A 25639-nucleotide genomic window follows, 5' to 3' on the forward strand; every position below is an offset into this window, starting at 1 on the left:
ACTCACAGAGATTTGCCTGCCTCTGCCTCCCAGTGATGGGATTAAAGGTATGCAGAACCACCGCCCAGCTTCATTTCAAATCTCACATGAACTTTGAATTCAAATATACCCCAGTTTGCCCTTTGAACACAATAAGGGGGAATTTTAAACTAGTTCCCTTCATCTCCTATGTGCAACTAGCATCTGAATCTTCTTGATTATTCTCTGAATATATCAGGTCTATTTTTCCTTTTCATGCTTATCTCTTGGCATAATGCAGGTCCTCAATTTCACCCCTGAATCACTCCCATATCTGCCCTCTGCTCTTCTAAATTTGTCAAGATCACATTACTGAAGATGAGTTCACTGTGCTATCTCTGGGGCATTTGTTCCCCAGTATCTGCAGGACAGGGTACAGTAGTCTTTAGATTGATCTGATCCTTTCTTTCTCTGTGCTTCTCACCTGTGCTCTCACCATCTGCCCACAGGAGTTCTACGGAGGGTGGATCCAACCTCAGAGTCCACATCATCAATCTACCACACCATAATGTTTGTCTCCATTTCTCCAGGAGCATGCCACCCCTCTTCTTACCTCCCGTCCTTCAAGATCCAGACCCTGCCCTCTGACTTCCCCAGGTCCTCATCCATTCCCACTTAACTGAGGACATAGACGAACATTTACTGAAGGAACTTCCCTAAGCTATAGTGCTCTGGTTCTTTTTGGCTTCCTCTGAAACCATTTTTTTTTTTTTTTTTGAGCTGAGGATCGAACCCAGGGCCTTGAGCTTGCTAGGCAAGCACTCTACCACTGAATCTAAATCCCCAACCCCCATTTTCTTATTCTTTGTGACTTGTTTCTATTACTTAGAGGTTTTGCTCCGCATAACTTCATGGTTTGTTTCAATGCCATGATCTAATTTTCTCAATATGGCTTCTCTGACTGCTGTGTCTTCAATTAACTATCTCATAGTCATGCCCCATATCCTTTCTTGTGTATATGTGTTTGTTTAAGACACTGGGTCTTGCAAGAGTGCCCAGGCTCTGAACTCCTGGACCTAAATGTCCCTCCTGCCTCAGCCTCCTGAGGAAATGAAAAAGCAAGCATACAACATCACACCCGACTTTGTCCTTTATTTTATGCTTCATAATTCTCAGTATTTAGCATATTGCCTTCTAAAAACTATCATGTTTTGTCTGTGTCCCCTTCAGACTCCTAAACTCACCAAAGACAAACATTTCTGTGTGTTTCCTAGAACTGTGTCTAGTATTTCATAGGCATACAAGAAATTCTTTACAATAAATTCCTACTTTAAAGCTCTAAGGATTGTTAAGTGTATGGCTTCGTAGCAAAACACATGCGTAGCACGATTAAGGCTCTGGGTTCTATCCCCAGGACTTCAGATATAAGTGTGGGGCTGGAGAGATGGCTCTGCAGGCAGGTGCACTTGCTGCTCTTCCAGAGGACTTAGTTCATTTCCCAGACATTCACAGTTGTCTCTAACTCTAACACCCTCTTTCAGTCTCCAGACATACATGTGGTGCACAGACGTACATGCAAAAACACTCATTCACATAGAGAATTAATTAAAGAAATACTGGAATGAAACAAAATAAAAACTAAAGGAACCATTAAGATGAGTGATAACAATGAAAGATATGCTAGTATAAAACTGGGAACTCCACTGTGCCTGACCCTACAGAGAGTATCCTTAAAACAATCCTACCGTCCTTGTCTATTCTTTCCTAATTGCCAAAGAAAGCAAAGCTTAAAGATCTTAAATATACTCTTAATAAATGACCTCAAATGAGCCCTAGGCTTATTTACCATAGAAAGTTAAGCCGGGCAGTGGTGGTGGTGCACGCCTTTAATCCCAGCACTCGGGAGGCAGAGCCAGGCGGATCTCTGTGAGTTCGAGGACAGCCTGGTCTCCAAAGCGAGTTCCAGGAAAGGCACAAAGCTACACAGAGAAACCCTGTCTTGAAAAAACAAAACAAACAAAAACAAAACAAAACAAAAAAAAGGGAAAGTTAAGTCCTAGGTTGAGCTGAGTCAACAGTACACACTAAGTGTGAACTAAAGCTGGAGCGGGGTAGGGGGTTGGGGATGGGGAGTGCTGGGGAAGAGCTCCTCGGCAAGCCACCTCTCAAACAGTGGGCATTCTAATTTCGAATCCTCTTTAGTTATTTCTTTTACACTTTTCCATAAACTTGTACAATCCCTTCCTCACCCACTCCCCACCTCCAAGAAGAGAATCTCTGAGTAATGCTATGATCTCCCGAAAGAGATAAACATTCCATCTTATGGTCTACAATATAGATGTGTAAGCCAAGTAAATCTTTTCCCTCCCAACTTTAAAAAAGACATCCATCTTAAAATATATGTTCTTGCCGGGTGGTGGTGATGCACACCTGTAATCCCAGCACTTGGGAGGCAGAGGCAGGTGGATCTCTGTGACTTCGAGGCCAGCCTAGTCTACAGAGCTAGTCCAGGACAGACTCCAAAGCTACAGAGAAACCTTGTTTCAAAAAACAAACAAACAAACACACACACACACACACACACACACACACACACACACACACACACACATGTTCTCAGTTCTCATGTTAAGGACAAGAGCAGAATGAGTGGCCACAGTTGGCACGCACATGGTGAAGTGAGCAGTCACTGAGTGGGGGGGGGGGGGGAAATGCTTTGCTCATAATTACCCAAGATTTTCCAACATGAGCAGGGAAAGAGGAAGTCTAATATTAAGAATCAAGAGGAAAATCTTCATTCTGAGAGTTCCCTTTCAATGAGCTGACACCCCCAGGCAGAGGCACAAGCCTCTGAAGCCACAAGGGTTTAACTGGGGACACTCAGAAGGACTTCTCGGCATCAGATCATCATTTCAGAAGTATCAAGTGGCAGCATGGATGCTTACATCCTCAAGCTCAGAGGACGAGGGCAGAGACTAGAGCTACCCGGCTTTCTGGAGAATTCATTCTGCTGAATGCATAAAGACACACTGACGCTGAGTTACCTGCCAAGAGTTACAGAGGGGGAATTGCCTAAGTCTTCCTTTTCTCTCTCTGACCTTAGGTGATCGCCCACAACACCCACCCCTAAAATTTCAGCTGGCTTCCAGCACAGGCCAGGGTGTATGCAGAATGCATTCTTGTTCTCATTTTCTGTGGGGGGGAAATCCATTTGTTCCCTACTTCTATATATGCATATAAATACATGAAAATGGTTTTATAAAGAATCCTTACTTAGGGGGCCAGAGAGATGGCTGGCTCTGGAGGTAAATGTTGCTGCTGGCAGCCCTCATAACCTGAGCTCCATCCGCAGGACCCACATGGTAGGAGAAAACACATACACAGTAAATAAAAACAAATTAATTAATTAATTAAAACTAAACTTAGTTTAGGGTGAGCAAGATGAGTAAGGGTGTTGGCTGCCAGAGGTCACAGCTTGAGTTCTATCATCAGAACTGACCTACTTTCTTCTCTCTCTCTCTCTCCACACACACACACACTCTCACTCTCTCTCTCTCTCCACACACACACACACACACACACACACACTCTCTCTCTCTCTCTCTCTCCACACACACACACACACACACACACACACACACACACACACACACTCTCTCTCTCTCTCTCTCTACACACACACACACACACACACACACACACACACACACATACACACACACAAATATGGAATGCCTCCTAAGTAAACAAATGTAATAAAATTTTTCTTTTTCTTTTAATAACCCTTAGTTTAGGAAACTTACTAAGAGTTTGGTGCATTAAAAGCATACTGGTCTTTATTAAGATCAATTTTAAAGAGACAAGGAATTATTTAGGTTTTCCAATGCAAACACCACTGACTTTTTGCTAACAAGGCTGAGGAACGTGGCTGAGTAACAAATGGAGGAGAGGAAAGAGGGACACTGGGCACTTCTCCGTGCTTAGTTATGTGTGAAGACTATTTCTTTTTTAGTAAGAATCAGACATTAAGAATCTGGTAAGAATTCTATAAAAGTACAACAATCCAGAAAGCTACAGAAAGGTATAAAAGTCATACAACTGTAGAGATTTATCTTAAAATCTGATCTTTGTGTCTTATGCACAGCTAATAGTCATAATTCACAGTGTGACCTGGAGTAACCATGTAACCACACACAACGGTGTCCATGCAAGTCCTGCGTCCACCATGCGCCCTGCCTTACCAGTGGCACTGCCCTCACTGCTCCTCCTGGATCACGTCCTGTTGACTGTGTGTGAGCCCATCTCCTGCTTCCAAGCACCACAGTGGAACAGGAACAAGGGACATGGAGAGTCTTGGGAGGGTGAGCTCTGAATGTTTACCAGCCTAGAGAAGACAAAAGTTCATTGGTTCTTAGTTTGCCAAGAGCATCACAGCATCTACACCTATTACTAAGGTATGATGTGCTTTTTTTAAAGGTCTTAGAAGCCTAGAGCTGTTGTCTCAATTACATTGCTGCAGCAAAGATTCTTATCAAAGCAGTGATACTTTCAAATGTCCCAACAAAACCCCCATCAATGGAGAGCTTCGGAATGCAAGCATTCTGGTCCTCAATCCTTGCAATGGTCAACTGTGTTTCCTAACTATTGATTTTCATTCCTTTATCTGTCAGGCTCTGGGCCCCTCAGCCTGGGCTGTAAGATCAGCATCTCAGTGTAAGGCTGAGCCCTCCACCTGAGAGTCTGACGTGCTGGTCTATGGAAGAACTTGGTCCCTAGGGAATTATGGGAAAGCCAGAGGTGGAGACCTGGCACTTCCTGAGATGAAGCACTAACTTAGCTCGTAGCATTTATTCTGCATACATCATGTGAAAGAAGAGTGCTGGGTGCTGTGGAAAGGGGAAGGCATTACAACAGGGGGTCCCTATGTTCTGGAACTTTCATTTTCTCTAATGGGCATTTTTTTAAAAGATTACCTGAGAAGGAAAATACTTTGAAAACATAACCTAGCCCACCCGTCAAAGACACAGTAAAAGTCTTGAGTGCTATAGAACCCAGAAAGTTTAGTGTTCTAAGGGGAGGGTGAAGTTAACCCAGAGAAAAATGGAGAGCAAGGGGGTGGTGGTGGAGCAAGACTCTGTGAAGCTGGGATGGAGGTTACCCTAATGGAGCACTGCAAGAAAATGTTTGAAAAAAAAATCCAAAACAGAATCTAAGAGCTCCATCAAATCAGCTAATGTGGGCCAGTGGTGGCTCACGCCTTTAATCCCAGCACTTGGGAGGCAGAGGCAGGTGGATCTCCATGAGTTCAAGGCCAGCCTGGGCTACAGAGCAAGTTCCAGGAAAAGCACCAAAGTTACACAGAGAAACCCTGTCTCAAAACAAACAAACAAAAGACAACAACAACAACAACAACAAAAACAGTGATGTAGGATTATCTGGAACACTGGAAATGGCCCTGGAATATCAGGAAACAGTACCCAGAGTAGTGCCAGCTGCTGAAGCCATGTTCCAGGGGTGGTGAGGTTACTGAACTCTTAGGAATTCGTCATTAGACAGTGTCATCACTCTGAGCAAGTTCTTTCCATCATTTTGTTGTGGTTGTTTAACAGGAAGTACTAAACTATCCTGCAACATGGCTACCAAAAGCAATGTCTGGGAGTTCCCACTTTCCTATAACCTTACCAACACTTGTTGTTGTGTGTCCTTTTATTTCTATTTATCCTCATGAGTGGTAGAAGATAGAGATGCTATAAATAATCCTAGGGAAAATACTTAGTTCTTTAGCTATGCATGAAGTGATTGAGTCTGAAAGAGAGAGTAGCAGAGGAAATGATCAGCTGGGGAGATACTATAAGGAAATACATTTGAAATCCAGTGATATTCTAGATAGGTAGAAAAAAAACAATGAGGCAGTTAGAGTAGCAAAGCTTTGATTGACTGTACCAATGATGGTATCAACTGGATAAATGCATGATTCCTGAAAGGAAGCTGAAATGAAACATAAATTCTTACTACACTTGAGGAAATCTAGGAATTTCAAATAAATAAAGATGAAATTTAGGGACTCTCTCTCCTCCCCCACCCCAACTTCCACTCCATTGTCTCCCCATCTCCCCTCGAGGAAATATTGGTTATAATCCAAGAGGGTCGTTGTCATTGCCTGACACATATACTTGAGGTTCTTTCAGCTGAGTTCAGCCACTTACAGACAGAACACTAAAGAAGGCAAAGGGGTTTCTACCTTCCTGTCTTCTGTTTAAAATTTAAAATAGTAAAACAATACTACATAGTTTCAAGATTTCATCTGTAAGCCTACTGTGATGGAATACTTTTGCCTACACCATGAATAGTGGTACCTTCCACTCTCAGATGAACATGAGTGTGCTCAGGGAGACTCGCCTCTAAGTCCTGGCTGAAGCTCAGGAGTCCTAGAGGACTGTGTGTTGCTACAACTGGTTACTTGGGATTCCAGCTGGCAAACTGTCAAAGAGAACCATGAGGTTCCAGTTTCCTATGCCCCAAACAACCTCTTCACATAAACGCTACTACTAACAAATGCAATGGAATGATACAGACTCTACAAAAGTGTGATCTTTTTGAAATTACATAGTTCCTAGACAGATTTTTTTCCCCTTAAATTGAAATCTACTTTACATTTTAGTTGTTCAATATTTTAAAATAGATTTTTCTGCTATATTTTCTAGAAGGTAAAATTTAGTAAATAAAAAAGCTATGATCTAGGGTCTAGGGTTGGGGATTTAGCTCAGTGGTAGAGTGCTTGCCTAGCAAGCACAACGCCCTCGGTTTGATCCTCAGCTCAAAAACAAAAACAAAAACAAAAACAAAAACAAACAAACAAAAAAAGCTATGATCTACTAAAGGTATTTGGATTCATTTAGTGTTCAGCAAAGTGTCTGCTGTATGTAGGTAGCAGAGTCCAAGAGCCTGGACTCAACCTGCCATGCTTCAGAGTCTCAGTGGGCTTGGAGAAGGCTTAATGCAGAAACATCCCATTTTGATAAAAGCCAATAATTCTATATTTCAAATCCTAGAAGACCATTTCCTTTCCTTCTTTCCTTTTTTTCTCTATGTATGGGAGGTATGTGTGTGTGTGTGTGTGTGTGTGTGTGTGTGTGTGTGTGTGTGAACATCAACCTTCATCACTCTCCATTTAGTGAGGCAGGGTCTCTCACTGAACCAGGAGCTTTCAATTCTAGCTAGTCTAACTAGCTTGTCCTGGGGATCTGCCTCTCTGATGCTGGGATTCCAGGCAATTTCCAGGCATGCTTTTATGTGGATTTTGGAGTCCTCACATTTGTGCAGTAAACATTTCATCCACCAAGCCACACCCCTATCCAAAGCAGTCCTTTAACAGAAGAAAAAGAAATCTTTAAAAGCCAGTCACTCGAACCACAGACATGGACATAAACTATGTATACTCTGTGTAGAATTTTTCTTTTTAAATCCATCCTTCCTTAGTCCCTTCCTTCCTTCTTTTCTTTCTTTAAAGGCATTGTCTCATTCTATATTCCAGGCTGGCCTGGAACTTACTATGTAGATCAGGCTTGCCCTGATCCTTCTGCCTCCGCTCATTGAGTTCTGGGATCCCTGGCATGAACCACCATGTCCAGAGCTCAAAAGTCATTCTTTTTCAATAGCTGGGTCTACCATAGACCAAATGTCATCAAATGCTCCATCTTTATCATCCTGGGTCTGACCCATCTTTTCCCGTTTGTGCCCCTAGTACCCAAGATGCCTGGTCTTTATGACCTTCTGGCAATAGCTGCTTCCTTCCTGGATAAATGCTGTCTGTCTGTCTGTGTGTGGTTCCCCAGGCCTAAATGGGGTCAGAGTAAAGTGCACTGCACAGAAGGTTACTGACCTCAGCAGGGTGTGTCCACAAATGGCTCTCCCCTTACATGCACACCCAGAGCTAGTCAATGACCTCAGCCATACAGTTCTCAGAGGAAAGTGCTATTTCAGAATCTCTGCAACTCAGCAGCAATGGCTCCTTTCTTATTAATGCTTTAAAAATTATTATACTGAAAACAATTGCTTTTTTTAAAAAGCAATGAGAGGAAAATTAAAGAAGACCTCAATTATTTCTGCTTTTGTTCCCCCTAACTTATACAGAGTGTGACTCTGATGGAAGAATTCAGCAGGAATTTGCAGGACAAATTTTAGAATAAAAACAAATATGCTCCACATAAGCTGTTTCTAGTCAAGTCTTTAGAGACCTGAAATCCCAAACAAATCTGAAATATTAGCCAGCAGTTAAAAGCTGTTTATTGTAGTATTTGTACTGCACCACGAGATTATCTAAGAGCCAAGCAGAATATAAGACAGACATATAAATTCTACACTATGAACAGATTATATATGTCAATTTACATGCTCAGCAGAAACAGAAGAATGTTGTGAGGAAAAAGCATAGGTACATTTAAGAACAAAGACGGGACACCCACATTAGAGGAAAATGAGCAAAAATACAGCAGAAAGCCAGGTGTGATGGTACACGTTCATTATCTCAGCCTAGGGGAAGCTGAGGCAAAAAAAAAAAAAAAAAAAAAAAAAAAAACAGACAAAACAAACGCATCCTGAGCCTGAGTGTAAACATTTCCAACACTCAAGACACTTGCTAGCACTTGACCTCTTTGGTCCCAGTCTGGGCCAGTGGAGGGTGTGTCTAAAACCTTAACTTGTTTAGTCCACTAAAATAGAAAATAAAGATTCCTATAACAGCCTGGCCATTCCAGACATCCAGGAATTTTGAGGATTCTCTCTAGAAATCCCGTGTCAAGAGAAGGAAAAGGACACCAGGTTTGCATTGGGTTTAATGGTTCATCAATTTCCTTTTTCTTTATGCAAAGAACTCTAGGCATGATGGTTGTGGTTGTTTAAGTGATAAATTTCCCCACTTAGGCTCAGGCATTTGAATACTCAGCCCGCCAGTTTGTAGCACTGTTTGGGGGATGTTTAGGAGGTGCAGTCTTGCTGGAGGAAGTATGTCCCTGTGGGCGGACTTTGCGAATGAAAAGCCCCTGCCATTTCCGGTTCACTCTCTCTGCTCTGTACCTGCACTTAAGGAAGTGAGCTGCCAATTTCCTGTTCCTGCCACTGTGCCCACTGCTTGCTGCCACGCCTCCCTCCCGCCAGGATGGACTCTTAGGCTTCTGGAGCCGCAAGGCAAACAAACTCTTCCATAAGCTGCTTTGGGTCACTGCATTTTATGACAGCAACGAAAAGTAACTAGTAGAGTGGATGTGTCGATGCAGTTGAAGACAGGACAATCATTCTACTAGGAAGCAATGTTTTCCGGGGTTGGGGACTATCAAGACAAGGTTTCTCTGTGTAGCTGTGGCTGTACTGGAACTCACTCTATAGTCCAGGCTGGCCTCAAACCCAGAGATCTGCCTGCCATTGCCTCCCAAGCACTGGGATTAATTAAAAGCATGTGCCACCCCACCAGGCAGGGAGCAGCAAATTTTGAGCTGAATCTCAAGACTGCTTTCCAGCTCTAACCTCAGAATCAAACTCAGGAGAAAGGGTACAGAAAAGCTATTATAGAAAAAGTCCACTCACTTTCTAATTCTGACTCTGTTCCTTTATAACCTTATGACATTCAGCTGAGCTTTTAAGGGAACTGAGGACTAGAGCCACCCAAACATTGTTTCATTGTATCGTCATGGCTCCAGCTTATGGCTTAGTGCAGTGGTCCTCAACCTTCCCAGTTCTGTGGCCCTTTACTACAGTTCCTCCTGTTGTGGTGACCCCCAAACATAAAATTACTTTTGTTGTTATTTCATAACTCTAATTTTGCTGCTGTCATGAATTGTAATGTAAATATCTGTGTTTTTGGATGGTCTTAGGTGACCCCGGTGAAAGGATCATTCGACCCCCAAAGGGGTTGTGACCCACAAGTTGAGAACCGCTGGCTTACATGCTGTCCAATTTGATCCTGGTGGGACAAATACATTTATCAAATAAACAGCCAGGTGTGGTGGTGTATACTCAATGGACAGAGGCAAGAGGATAGCCACAAGTTCAAATCCAGGCTGAGCTACAGGGCAAGTTACAGGCAATCCAGTGTTACGTCATGAGACTGTATCTCAAAGTTGAAGCAGGAGCAGATAATGTATAGGAATATGAGGTACATTATACTGATACAACTATCTCAACTTATTCTCAATTACATGATGCTAAAAGAAAATGATTGTTGAGACAGAGACTCATGTATCCCAAGCTAGCCTTGAACTTGCTACACAGCCAACTCCTGATCCTCCTGACCCTACTTCTTGAGTGCTGGGATTACAGGTATTTCCCACCATTCCTGGCTTATGCAGTACAGAAGCACCAAACCCAGGGCTTTGTTGCATGTTGGGAAAGCACTCTACTAGCGGAGGTACACCTCTAGTCTCAAATAATACATTTTTTTTTAAAACAAAGATTGTTCCCTAAGCTGAAATGTGTAGCCACAGCTCACAGTCACAATGCTCAGCACTAGGTTCAAAGACATTTTATAACATATGCTCTATTCCTTTAGATTTTGCAATTTCATGTCATAAAGTGCTGTGGTCTATTCCTGGGAGAAAGAGTCTATTACCAACGTTCAACTAGACTGAATTACTGATTGCACATTCACAGTGGCCACACATTAAGAATCAATAAGTACCATAAGTGCTTTATAAAACTGCTTCGAAGCTGTAACATGACCCTAGATATTAAAAATAGTTTACTTTTCCAATATTTTGAGGCAAGTGTGAGGTTTATATTAACCCTACTACCTTCCAGACAGATGAGCAGGATGGATGTTAAACTACCAATTGTGTCATAATGACTCATAGTCTTGCCTTCAAATGAAGATACTGAATTTCATGTCACAGGAGGGAAGATTCAAAGCCATTACAGCAGCAGCAGCATTCCCAAGGTCAAGCATCAACTCTGCTAACTCTAAGGACTGGTGAGATGCAGAATTACAGATGAAATGAAATATCCCACTCTACTACCATACTGAGAAGCTGATGACCTTTGATCTGTTACTGTTTTCTTAAAGAAAAATAAAAAGACCACATACTGTTCTTGCAGAAAATGCTTGTTCAGCTCCTAGCACATAGGCTGGGCAGCTCCTAACCACCTATAACTCCAGCTCTTGCGAATCCAATGCTTTTGGACTCCTCAAGCACCTGTACTCACCTACCATACATCACTGTGTGACACATAATTAAAATCAAAAATCTTTAAAAAAATTTAAATAGTATTAATTCAAGAAACAACATTGTTGAATTTTAACCAAGCAGGCTTTATCAATTCTCTTTTGTTTGTTTTGAGAGAGGGTCTGGCTCTGTGTTCCAGGCTGGCCTCAAAGGCTCTCCATAGCCCATCCTGCCTTCAACCTCTTGATCCTCCTTCAGTATCCCTAACACTCAGAGTACAACCATGGAACACCACACTCAAGTAGACTTCATCAAGCCTCATATCTAATAGAAAATCCAATGAAAGGGATTTCTAAGACATCAAATCAAACAGGAAAACTCTGGAGTTGTATTTATCTGTGTTGTTAAAAACAAATTATGCATTTTGCAAACTAGGAATTTCATTTACGATGAAATAAAAATAATTCTATCACAATCCTGCCATGGCGGTTCACACTTGTCATCCCAGAACTTAAGGAAGCAGGGGCAGAAGGACCAGGAAGTAGGAATTCAAGATTAACCCTTTGTGTGTGCATGTGTGTGTACACACCTTTGTGTTCACCAATGTGTGGTACAGCTCCCAAACAAAAAACAAACAAAAACTGTGATCACATATATTCCTATTATTACTGTCATTATTAGTATTTAGGTAGGTTCTCAGTATGTAACCCTGGCTGGCTTGGAACTTTACTGTATAAACCAGGCTGTCTTCAAACTCATACAGATCCATATGTGTCTGTATCTAAAGTGCTGGGATTAAAGATGTATGCCACCGCATCCAACAGAAGATTTTACAAAAAGCATTGAAGGGTTAGAGATTTGAGGCCAGCCTGGGTGGGCCACATAGCAAGATTTTGTCTCAACGGAACAAATAAAAGGTGGGAAAGGGGGCACTCATGAACTTAAAACAAATGTCTCTCTTGACATCCACCAATGATAAACAAAATGTCATCAAGGAAGGAGAAGGGTCCCAGTGGCCGTCTGCAGCCCACCTATAAGCCATGGGCTATTTTAGTACAGGGCAGTCAACAGGCTCAGGCATGGCAGGGAGGGGCACCGTGGCCGAGGCAGCAGAACTGCCAGAGCCCTCGGAAGCACTTCAATGGGCACTCTCAGGCACCTGCTGCACACAGGCTCCACTTCTTCTCCAGGACCTTAAGGGATCAAAAAAGACCGACTGTTGTTAAGTCTCTTTGAACCTAACATTTGCTGGGGGAACATGCCACTTTTCACTTTAGTGATAGCTAGAGAGCAGGACGACCAGGGGATGGGGGGATGGAGGGTTAGGGGGGGAACTTTGGAATAATGAACAAATATTTAAATATAACAAACTTTAAAAATACTTTTAAAATTATTGCTGTGGGATGTTCTGTATGTCAAATGTGTTGCTCTGATTGGTTAATGAAACACTGATTGTCCAGTAGCCAGGCAGGAAGTATAGGTGAGACAAGCAGAGAAGAGAATTCTGGGAAGTGGAAGGCCGAGGCAGAGAGACCTGCCAGCCACCACCATGACAAGCGAGATGTAAGGTACCAGTAAGCCATGAGCCACGAGCCACGAGCCACGTGACAAAGTATAGACTAATAGAAATGGGCTGAATATAAGAGTAAGAGTAGGCCTGTGCTAATGGCCAACAGTTTAAATAATATAAGCGTCTGTGTGTTTATTTTATAAGTGGGTTGTTGGACTGACAGGGCTTGGCGGGGGCTAGAGAGAAGGTCTCCAGCTACAAAATATACAGAAGATTATATCATGAAGCTTCAATAAAAGTGGAAGCACGAGGCTAAATTTTCAAGTTGGGGCCAAGCTGATGAGTGAATTTAAATGTATTTCCCCCTAAGTAAAGATGGCAAATAGCATAAAGAGGTATAAATTTGAGCAGGGCGGCAGTGGCACACACCTTTAATCCCAGCACCTGGGAAGCAGAGCCAGGAAGACCTCTGTGAATTCCAGGGCAGCCTGGTCTATAGACCAAGATCCAGGACAAGCACCAAAACTACACAGAGAAACCCTGTCTCGAAAAAACAAAACAAACAAACAAACAAACAAACAAAAAAGGTATAAATTCAGCCTGGCATAATGGTATAGAGCTGTAATCTTAACACATAACCACAAATTTGAGGCAGTAGTGAGATCCTGTCTGAAAAACAAGCAAAATAAAAGAGCCAAGAACTCAAGCTCATGTCATGCTTATAGTTTCATAATATATAAATGGATAAGAAATTCAAATGTTGATGTAACAAACTTATGACCTATTTTAATGAAAGTATCATTATTGTGTTATGCATAGGGGATATAACCATTACTATAAACAAATTGATTCATTATAGACATTTTTAAAAATAGCGGCACAAATTAAAAAAAAAAAAAATCGGAGCATGATGCAGATCCTAGGACACGGCTACACAGAAATGCTTTGTGAACTGAAAAAAGAATTTGACTTACTTTTATGTGTATGGATGTTTTGCCTGTGTGTATGTATGTGTTCCACATATGTGCCTGCAGAGGTCAGAAGAATGTGTCAGATCTTTGGAACCTATGTAAAGGTGGAAGCATACAGCAGATTACACACAGCTGTCCCCTGCCCTCTATACACGTGCCATGATATACATATATTCCCCAATAATAGTTTTTTAAATGTTCAAAAATCAATTTTTATTTGCTAAATCTTCCAAGATAGATATTGAAACCTGAAGAGACCAAGAATGTGTGGCCAGTGACTGTCCTTTGTTGCAGAAGTTCAAGTCACCTGTATCGTGTGTTGTAGAAATCATTGTAAGAGTTGGTGTCTCTCCAACCATGCTGCAGTGAAGAATGGAGCAGGGCAGAGAAGCATTGGGGATGCTCAGCGCTTCCAACCAACTCCATCCCAGGGCGAAGTGAAAACCACCAAGACAGTCTCAGGAGGGAAAACCTTCTTGAAGAATATTAATTTTGACCAAATGGAGTAATTATGAACTACATAAAGATGGATAGGCATCTATATAGATTCCCCTAAATGCAAATAACAAACATGCAGGCAAAGGCTAAAGATTCATGTCACTTCTTAACCTTTGGCTAAGATCAAATGTTGAGACTATCTTAGAAAGTGGTGCTGAGAAGTTGGGGGCATGAGCTAGCCTCTAATACCAACTCTTAAGAAGCCAAGGCAGGAGGATGTGTACTAATTCAGTGCCAGTCAAAGATACAAATCAAAACAAAGATAAGTAAGCAAATAGAAGAAAACTCTCCTTGCTCATAGATTAAGAGCCCAGTAAACTGGTCCTTTCTCACTGGGAAGAAGCCTGCTTTACAGGCCTCACTGCAGACAGCCTTCCAGAGGGATGTCAATCTTCTAGCAACAAGCACTGATGAAGTTACTTAAGGCACTAGGTGTGTGCCAGGTCAGGGTGCAGAAGTCACCTCTCCTCGCTGCCATGGATGAAGTCATGTGTTATACAGGATGCAGGTCAGAGCTAGCGTAAATCACTAAGCCTCATGGCTGTCGACAAATAACTTTCTATTACAAGAACTCACTTTCACATGAAGAGGTGAGGCAAGGAGGAAAGTACAAACCCAACAGGATATTTCATCTAGAATACGAACTGTGCCATCAGTAGACATGGCAATTTGCTTTGTAGCCTTTGTACCATGGGCACTGTAAGAAGGGAACTGAAGAAAGTCCCCCGGTTCAGCAGACCCTTACTACCCCTGCTTTTAATAAAAGATCAGTGTTAATTATTCATCATGAATAATGCTATGGGTCATGAAGAAGGCCATTAGGTTACTTACTTTGGCCACAGTGGGGGATAGGGGCCTAAGAGGGGTGAGGATGGGATGTTACCCCACTTGATGCTCTGGAGATGCCTGGATTTATAATAGTGTATTTGGCATTAATTTGAGACTTCTCAGGTAGTACTGCATTTTTCTTTCTTGGATTTTCATTTTACAATATGAGCCTTGGAGCAGTCCATCATCAGCTCTCCAATGGTCTCTACTTTCCCTTCCCAGCCCTTTTTCTTTGTGTGTTTTAGCTTTTGAATTTCCTATTCCCATGTCTTTAAGCTCAGAGACTCTTCCTTTAGTTAATGGCCAGCTTCCTAATGAGGAGGCCACTGAAGGCATTTTTCAGTACCCCTGTTGCAGCAGGCTTGTTATTTGACAGGCTTTGGTTCTTCTTGAAAATGTCACCTGCCCCCCAGTGCCTGTGTGTACACACACATGTTGTCATCTGACCTCCAGAGCCTGGGTAAACATACTCACACATGTCACCTGACCCCCAGTGCCTGTGTAAACACACTCACACAGGTTGTCACCTGACCTCCAGTGCCTGTGTGTACACACTCACACACAATAGTTAAATACACACAGCATAAAAATCTGGATCATCTCCACATCACTACTGTATTTGATTCCATTTTGAATACTTGCTTCTTCAATTTTTTGTATACCCTGTAATTTTTTTTTGTTGAATGACACACACACTATATTCTTGGTAAGAAGAATTGCCCTCAGTAGGCATAGAGACAGACATTTTCCAGAAAGAACCAAAGACCTGTCAGAGAGCAAGCCTGCTGTAGGACTGCAACATTCTGCACTCCCGTGACTGGCTAGTCCTTCTGTGGGCCTGAACCTTGTACTAGGAACTGCACCAGTATTGTTCATAGACAGTTCCCCTGCTGGGGGAGATTGGATATCTTGAGTGTTCATCTGCAGTCAGGTAGTTCTCTTCTCAAGGTTAGGGTTAGGTTAGAATCTGATAAAATTCCAGAAATTGCTGAGAAGGTAACACCTTTAATCCCAACACTGGGCAGGTGGGGAGGACTGCATCTTTGTGAGTTCAAGTCCAGCCTAGAACTACATAGTGAAGCCTAGCCTCAAAGAGAAAGAAAATCCAGAAATGTAGGCTTTGTTAAATAGTTTCCTGAAGTTGGGCCTTGAAAGTCTAATGAGAGCCGGGCGGTGGTGGCACACACCTTTAATCCCAGCACTCTGGAGGCAGATCTGGAGGATCTCTTGTGAGTTAGAGGCCAGCCTGGTTTACAGAGCAAGTTCCAGGACAGCCAGGGCTACACAGAGAAACCCTGCCTCGAACAAAAACCAAAAAAAAAAAAAAAAAAAAAAAAAAAAAAAAAAAAAAGAAGTCTAATGAAATTCTCTGGCATATTTCAAGATGACCCCTTTCCTGTCCCTTGCCAGGAAGTATGTAGTGATGCACTACACTATCCACTGCAAGGAGCTGGGAGTGTTGGTGGTACAGGAGTCATGAAGTGGGTACCACACTGACTGGATGACCCAGAAGTCTGCATTCCTCAGCCACACTAAGCCTCCAGCAAGTCAATAACTGCTCAGGCTTTCCCACTCTGACAAGAGTTCCAGAGAGTTCTTCCTGTGGATTTCTCAGACAAGCACTCTCTCTGTATCTGCCTGCATCTCCTGAACACCAGGGCCAGGGTGTCCTCTGATCTTGAAAGAACCAGGAATTGTTGGTTTTTCATCTTCTTCAATGTTTTACTTGTCACTGGGATGGAGTAGTGACCTCTACATTTCCTACATGACAGACTACAAACAGGACGTCTTAGTCACTTTTAAAAAATAAAAAAAGCAAATCAGCTCCCTAGCTTTGTAACTGTAATTAATCATAGGGATATATAAAGTCAATTTTTTTTTACTGATTTTATATTAATTTCCTTTTTTTATTTATTATTTTTCTCCTCCTAAAACTGTCTTACTACATAGCTCTTCCTGGCTGACTAGAATTCTCTATATAGATTAGGCTGGCCTAGAATTCACAGAAATCTGCCTTTCTCTGCCTTTGTAGTACTGGTATTAAAGGCATACTCCACCATAGCTGACAAAAAATTGTATTTTGAAAGATGTCAAAAAATGGCACACACCTTTAGTCTCACCACTTGGGAGGCAGAAGCAGGTGGATTTCTGCGTGTTTGAACCCAGCCTGGCTACACAATGAGTTGCAGGACAGCTAGGGCTATGTAGAGAGACCCTGTCTCAAAAAAAAATATTTTATGGGCTTCAAGAGATGTTTCAGAGTTAAGAGCACTGGCTGTTGTTCCTGAGGGCCTGAGTTTAGTTCCCAGCTCCTATATCACAATTGTCTGTAACTCCATTTCCAAGAGATCCAATACCTTTTGTCCTCTGTTAGCACCAGGCACACATGTGTTGCATCTATATACATGCAGGAAAATACTCACACACAGGAGATAAAATAATACTAATATCTATATATATATATGCAGGAAAATACTCACACAGGAGATAATAATAATAGGGGTTGGGGATTTAGCTCAGTGGTAGAGCGCTTGCTTAGCAGGCGTAAGGCCCTGGGTTCGATCCTCAGCTCCAAAAATAAAAAAAAATAATAATAAAAAGAATATCTAAGGCAAAATAAGGTTTTTTTAGATTTATTGTATTTAATGTGTATGAATGTTTTATGGGCATCTATGTCTATGAACTACATGTGTGCCTGGTGCCTCGAAGGTCAGAAGAATGCATCTGACCTGCTGGAACTGGCATTATAGATGGCTATGAGCCACCATGTGCCATGTGGCTTCTGGGAACTGAACCCGGGTCCTATGGAAAAGCAACAAGAGCTCTTAACACCCTCTAGACCCTGTGACAGGGTCTCGCTATGTAGCTTTGACCATCCTGGAATTCACTATGTAGTCCAGGCTGGCCTAAAACTCAGAGATAACCTGATTCTGCCTCCCACGTGCTAAGATTAAAAGTGTGCACCACCACGCCCAATAATGACTGCATGCTAATATCAAGGGCAAGCTAGCTGAAAGAGACTACAATCTCTTCTAGCCTCCAGGTTAGCAGACACACCCTTGGAAGGCAGGAATCAGCTGGTGATCTCAGGCAATGTTGATTTGCAGAAGACCTGACCTCCCCTCTGCTTATAGTTAGATTGCTTAAAACTCAATTGTGAAAATCTGTCAATGTAATACACTATATAAACAAACTAAAAGAAAAAAAAAAAACCCAGTGATCATCTCATTAGATGCTGAAAAAGCCTTTGACAAAATCCAACACCCCTTCATGATAAAGATCTTAGAGAGATCAGGAATACAGGGAACATTCCTAAACATAATAAAAGGCAATTTACAGCAAGCCAACAGCCACCATCAAATTAAACGGGGAGAAACTCAAAGTGATTCCACTAAAATCAGGAACAAGACAAGGCTGTCCACTCTCTCCATATTTAGTCAATATAGTACTTGAAGTTCTAGCTAGAGCAATAAGACAATAAAAGGAAATGAAGGGGATACAAATTGGAAAGGAAGAAGTCAAACTTTCTTTCTTTCTTTTTTTTCTGGAGCTGAGGACCAAACCCAAGGCCTTGCACTTGCTAGGCAAGCGTTCTACCACTGAGCTAAAGCCCCAACTCTTTTTTCTTCTTTTCAGTCAAACTTTCACTATTTGTAGATAATATGATAGTATACATAAGTGACTCCAAAAACTGTACCAGGAACTCCTACAGCTAATAAACTCCTTCAGTAAAGTGGCAGGATACAAGGCCAACTAAAAAGAAAAATCAGTAGCCCTCCTATACACAAATGATAAAATGGCTGAGAAAGAAGTCAAAGAAACATCACCCTTTACAATAGCCACAAATAATATAAAATATCTTGGAATAACACTAACTAAACAAGTGAAAGACCTGTTTGATAAGAACTTTAAGTCTCTAAAGAGAGAAATTGAAGGAGATATCAGAAAATGGAAGGATCTCCCATGCTCATGGATAGGTAGGATTAACATAGTAAAAATGGCAATCTTATCAAAAGCAACCTATAGATTCAATGCAATCCCCATCAAAATCCCTACACAATTCTTCACAGACTTGGGAAGAAAAATACTCAACTTCATATGGAAAAACAAAAGACGCAGGATAGCTAAAAGAATCCTGCATAATAAAGCCACCTCTGGAGGCATCACCATCTCTAACGTCAAGCTCTACTATAGAGCTAAAGTAATAAAAAACAGCCTGGTACTGGCATAAAGACTGACATACAGACCAATGGAATCTAATTGAAGACCCTGACATTATTCCACACACATATGAACACCTGATTTTTGACAAAGAAGCCAAAACTATACAAGGGAAAAAGGAAAGTATCTTCAACAAATGGTGCTGGCATAACTGGTTGTCAATATGTGAAAGATTACAAATAGATCCATATCTGTCATGCACAAAACTCCAAAGTCCAAGTGGATCCAAGACCTCAACATAAATCCAGTTACACTGAACTTGATAGAAGAGAAGAAGTACTCTTGAACACATTGGCACAGGAGATCACTTCCTAAATATAACACCAGCAGCACAGACACTGAGAACAACAATTAATAAATGTGACCTCTTGAAACTGAGATGCCTTTGTAGGGCAAAAGACATGGTCAATAAGACAAAAAGACAGCCTATAGAATGGGAAAAGACCTTCACCAACCCCACATCTGACAGAGGACTGATCTCCAAAGTATATAAGGAACTCAAGAAACTAGACACCAAAATATTGAACAATCCAATTAAAAAATGGGCTAAAGAGCTAAAAGAGAATTCTCAAAAGAAGAATCTCAAATGGCTGAAAGACACTTAAAGAAATGCTCAACATCCTTAGTCATCAGAGAAATGCAAATCAAAATGACTCTGAGATACCACCTTACACCTATCAGAATGGCTATGATCAAAAACACTAATGACAGTTTATGTTGGAGAGGATGTGGAGCAAAGGGAACACTCCTTCACTGTTGGTGGGACTGCAAACTTGTACAACCACTATGGAAATCAGTATGGCGGTTTCTCAGAAAATTGGGAATTGATCTACCTCAAGACCCAGCCATACCACTCTTTGGCATATACCCAAGGAATGCTCAATTATACCACAAAGATACATGCTCAACTATGTTCACAGCAGCACTATTCATAATAGCCAGAACCTGGAAACAACCCAGATGCCCATCAGCTGAAGAATGGATAAAGAAAATGTGGTACGTATACACAATGGAGTACTACTCAGCAGAGAAAAACAATGACAGCATGAAATTTGCAGGCAAATGGATGGAACTAGAAAATATCATCCTGAGTGAGGTAACCAAAACCAGAAGGACAAACATAGTATGTACTCACTCATAAGTGGATACTAGATATAAAACAAAGAACAATCAGACTGCAACCCACAGATCCAGGGAGGCTATATAGCAGGGGAGACCCTAGGGTGACTATGGCTTATAATAAGTTTGGGTTTTACTCAATCACTGGGCAAGCCTCAGTGAAACATTTCACTACTAGGATGAGAATTTGTACTGTATCAAGCTGATAATAAATAAATAAATAAACATACATACATACATAAATACATAAAATAATTAAATTAAAAACTCAATTGTGATATTGCAAATCATATTAATATTTTGAAGCTATTGCAAAGACCTTTTTTTGGTTTTTTTTTTTTTGGGGGGGGGGGGAGACAGGGTTTCTCTGTAGCTTTGGAGGCAGGCCTGGAATTCTCTTTGTAGACCAGGCTGGACTCAAACTCACAGAGATCCACCTGCCTCTGTCTCCCCTGCCTCTGCCTCCCGAGTGCTGGGATTACAGGCATGCGCCACCAGCTCCCAGCTGCAAAGATCTTTTAAGCACATAATATAATTGGAATAATGTAACATTCTAAGAACATCTTAAAAGAACACAGTTTCCATTGTGAAGAACACTCTAGATACAAATGTTTCCTTTGCTCCAGCAGATGCTGGGAAGTTGTGTTGCACCAGAATCTATCTGCAAATCCAGCCTCACTGCGTACACTGGATAGATAGATACTTTTGAAATCTAGTGTGAAAAGGAGAGGACTTTAACAAACAGGAAGATTCATGCAGGGGCTTAATGAACAATTAGTAGAAATCCCACAAAGATAAAGAAATAAAGTGATAACAGAAGAAAAATTCCTTTGAAATGAATGAAGGTTCTTATTTTAAGATTTTTTTTTTTTCCCGAGGCAGGCTTTCCCTGTGTAGCTTTGTGACTTTCCTGGAACTCACTTGGTAGCCCAGGCTGGCCTCGAACTCTCAGAGATCCACCTGCCTCTGCCTCCCGAGTGCTGGGATTACAGGCATGCGCCACCACTGTCCGGCCTTATTTTAAGATTGTATAGAGCCAGAGTAATCCCAGCACTTGTGGGAAGGCAGAGGAAGGCAAATCTGTAAAATACATAGTGAGACCCTGCCTAGAAAAACAACAAGAAAAAGACTGTACGTGATCACAGTGCTAAGAATATTTGCCAGGAGGTGGTGGCACACCCCTTTAATATCAGCACTCAGGAGGCAGAGACAGGTGGATCTCTGTGAGTTCGAGACCAGCCTGGTCTACAAAGTGAGTTACAGGACAGGCTCCAAAAGCTACACAGAGAAACCCTGCCTTGGAAAACCAAAAAAAAAAAAAAAAAAAAAAAGTAAATCTTTGGGCTGGAGAGATGGCTCAGAGGTTAAAGCACTGGCTGCTCTTCCAGAGGTCTTGAGTTCAATTCCCAGCAGCCACATGGTGGCTCACAACCATCTGTAATGAGATCTGGTGCCCTCTTCTGGCCTGCAGTCATACATGCTGTATACATAATAAATAAATAAATAAATCTTAAAAAAATATTTTCTTTCAGGTGGTAATGATATTCTAAAATAAACAAGGGGGTGAGGCTCCTTCAGGCATCCACCACATTTCTCTTCCAGTAAGTTTAATACACCAGCAGGGCTTTCCAATATTCCAAGAGCTCGCTGAGAGGCAGCCACACCCCCATCATTAAATGCTAGTCTTCAGAATTCTGGAACAGTCTAAAAACATTAAGTCCAGTGTGTTTGACCACCTGAGATGGAATGAGAATAACCTGGAGCTGTCCAGAGCCAGGCATCACTTTTTGTTTTTGTTTGTTTGTTTTTATTTTTTCGAGACAGGGTTTCCCTGTGTAGCTTTGCGCCTTTCCTAGAACTCACCTGGTAGCCCAGGCTGGCCTCGAACTCACAGAGATCTGCCTGGCTCTGCCTCCCGAGTGCTGGGATTAAAGGTGTGCGCCACCAACACCCGGCCTAGGCATCACTCTTAACAACACAGGTCTTTTCTAGTGTGTGTGTGCACGTGTGCATGCATGCTTGAGTGTGTGTGTGTGTGTGTGTGTGTGTGTGAGAGAGAGAGAGAGAGACTCTTAACATCACAGGCCTCTGCTAGCTGCTCTGTATGTGGTCCACATTGTGAGTTCCAGGACAGCCTGGGCTACATAGTAAGACCATGTCTGGGAAAGCAAACAGCCATTCAAACCAGCTCATTGTCTACCTGCTGCATCTCAGCTATTAACACAACTTCCGCTTTCAGATGATGAAAAGTCAGGGAAACCGCGGTTGGATACAATACAAACACAACTCACAACCTGCTTATATTTTCATTTGCAGAACCAGCCTGCTTACAACTGGACACAATCAAATATACACAAGAACAGACATTTAATTTCATGATGCTTTTTTTTAAAACTCAAAAACACAAGTGAAAATCTGCAGAAATCACCTAGGAAAAGGAGGAAGTAAAGGGAAAGCTTTATTACTGTTGTGTTAACCCAGGGGTGGGTGGGGTGGGGTGGGTGGGGGGTGGGGGGTGGAGCTGGAATGTGGCAGCCATGGGGTAGATTTCAGATCCGGGTGTGGGGTGGAAAGTATCAACTATCTCTGGCCATAGTTCCTACTTTTTTGGGAGTTGGATCACGGATTCACTTCTCAAGACCTCAGAATGAAGATAAGCTTTTCTTCATACAATATACTCTATGCTTTCCCTTCCCTCAGCTCCTTTTTTATCACTGTTGATTGTCATTTTAAAGGTATTTGCAAGAATGGGCTGAACTTCCTTCATGCATTGGGAATTGCACATGACAGAACCAAGGCACCATCCACCAAAATAAACAAACAAACCAAAGGCTAGCACAACCTGCTGTGCAAGCCACCAGAGGCAAGAACAGATGAACCTAACCTTGAACAGAGGCTGGGCCAGGCTCTGATTAAGCAGACTATGCATTGGGCAGGCCTCCGGGAAACACCTTGATCTTGGGGTTATGACCTGGTCAGAACCAGACAGGGGTTTCTTGACTATTAATTAAGGGGGTGGATACCTGGCTCCAGACACACAAAGCATCCTCCCTCCCAGTGTTCACCACAGTGTTTGTAAATAGCGCAGCCTGAGCACCAGCCCACGTGTCTAAGTGACAGGGTCCTGTGTAAAAAACTTGAATGCTTCAGTAGCACACAGAAAACTTTGTTAGCCATAAAAACATGCATGCGAATAACAAGGAATCCGCTCTAACAAGGACAGTTTATCTTTAGTCTTAACTGGATGCTTAAATCACTTTAAAATGAAATATACTTGGGCTGAAGAGATGGCTCTGTAGCTGTCTTTCCAGAGGATTGGAGTTCAACCCAGGTATCCACATGTCACCACACAGTCATCTATAACTCAAGTTCTAGGGGATTTGACACCCTCTTTTGGCACCAGACTTGCATGTGGTGCACAGACATTCATGTGGGATAAACACTTAGAAAATAAAATAAAAATAAATCTTAAATTAATTTTGGTTGTGAATCTAACCTTTAATGGCTGAGCCATCTCTCCAGCCCAAATCTTAAATTTTAAAAATGATATGTCCTATATTTCAACACTAGAAATATATACACTCTGTAGAAATGACTTCAAGTTGTATGTGGGAAAAAATCTAATGCATATAAATTTTTTCACTTGAAAAAAATAATGTTTTAAAAAGAGAAAGAGATCACTTCAAGCTACAGAAAGTTTAGTTCCCAAAGGTAATGGCTAATTTTCAGTAGTAATCACATTGATTGATAAGGGGCATCACCAACCAAGTCATCGATAAAGGAGCCATACACAGAAATGTTTACTAGCTTTTTTTTCCGCCAGTGTTTTCCCATGAATTAGAAACTTCTAAATGAAAAAGTTTTGCTTGAATGTCAACCTAAACATAGTATAATGTCACTGGTCAAAACCTAGTCAATTAGGTGACATCTGAAATTTGGCAAGCAGAACTGAGAGTATCAATTTTAAAATATGTCCTTTCTTCCTAAGATGCACCTGTCTAAGTTTTACTAAAAGAAAAAATTATGTGTTAAGCATTTCTAAGTTGGGGGATTTCTTCTTCCCTCATTTCCCATCATGAAAGATATTGGTTTGTTTATTTATTTATAAACAAAGATTTATCTATGGTGCATCTCCTTTCATCAATGTAAAAATAGCAGTGTAAGTGACTTAAGAGTCTTGCCCCAAACTGACAGTTGATTGGCCACTTTATTCACAGAAATGGTTTCTCATTCTGACGTAGGCAATAAAACAAACAAAAAGCTAACATCCTGTCCCAATTACAGGTTGGGCCAAGAGAGCCTTTTAATGCAAAAGTCATGAAAGGCACAAAGAGCTGAGCTCATGCTACAGCCAATAGGAAGAAACTTCAGATCAGAGACTTTGTGAGTCAGTGGGAACGTGCAGAAAGGACAGACAGACAAAAGCAATGGGGCAGGAGTGGGCCAGTGTGCGGGAGTACAGAACCCAGCTGTGGCTGGAATGGGCAGGAGCAGGCCAGTGTGCCGAGGACAGCACCCAGCTATGGCTGGGCATCACTGTCTACCTTAAGGATTAAGGTCTTTTTCTAATGGGGTGACCTTCTAACTACAGGCAGGGAAGGAAAAGAGAAGAGTAACTCAGATATCATTTCACACCCCCCTGGCTTCCATTATCATAATTCAAGCCCCTGTTATTTTTTTTTTTAAGACAAAACACAAATTTCAGGAGAAAATACTGAAATACAAAAGCCCATTTGACAGTTAGTATGGATAGTTTCCATTGAAGTGTAATATTCTGTGATGAAAGTAGGCCATTTGATACAGCACATTTTAGTAATGCCCAAGAAGCCACGACAATGGCATTACTGCGGCTGAGGTGCCCACAGAACAAACTATGGTACCTCAGAACCGTCAAAGCAACAAAACCCGTGCACTGAAGGGGATACCTTAATGGTAGGCACCCTCCTCCTGTGCCTGGCCACTGCCTTCTGAAGAAAGTGGCACAGCCACAGGAATAATGACACACTATTTTCTTTTGAATAGGTCTTATTTTTCACAGAAATTATTTGTAAAAGTCAGTTTAAAATACCAACAGCAGGGGCTGAAGAAATGGCTCATCAGTTCAGAACATTTGCTACTCTTGGAGAGGACCTAGGTTCAGTACACAGCACCCACATGGTGGCTCACAACTGCTTGTTAATCTAGTCCCAGGAGAAGTGATGCCCTCATTCTGACCTCACACATGGTCCTCAGACATGCATGCAGGCAAAACAGTCATACACATAAAATTTATCGTTTTGAAAAATCAACAACAGATGTCATCAATCTGACGGTCAGCAGCTGAGGCAGGAGGATCAGGAGTTCAAGGACAAACAGGGCATAATGGTATATGCTTATAATCC

The 25639-nt window shown here is 41.8% G+C and overlaps 1 protein-coding gene across 2 annotated transcripts in view; it reads right to left on the reverse strand.

Moving 5' to 3' along the window:
• The window catches only part of Tet2 (tet methylcytosine dioxygenase 2), a 77581-nt gene that overhangs the window by 44907 nt on the left and 7035 nt on the right, over nucleotides 1–25639 (reverse strand). Inside the window, exon 2 of one of the 2 annotated variants that reach the window (XM_036190096.1) lies at nucleotides 4200–4342. The exons of the other annotated variant lie outside the window; for it this stretch is intronic. The gene's annotated coding sequence lies outside the window, so the exon portion shown is untranslated. The remainder of the gene's footprint in view (nucleotides 1–4199; nucleotides 4343–25639) is intronic. 2 annotated transcript variants of the gene reach the window in all.

This window comes from Onychomys torridus, chromosome 6 (genome assembly GCF_903995425.1).
Source record: "Onychomys torridus chromosome 6, mOncTor1.1, whole genome shotgun sequence".
NCBI lineage: Eukaryota > Metazoa > Chordata > Mammalia > Rodentia > Cricetidae > Onychomys > Onychomys torridus.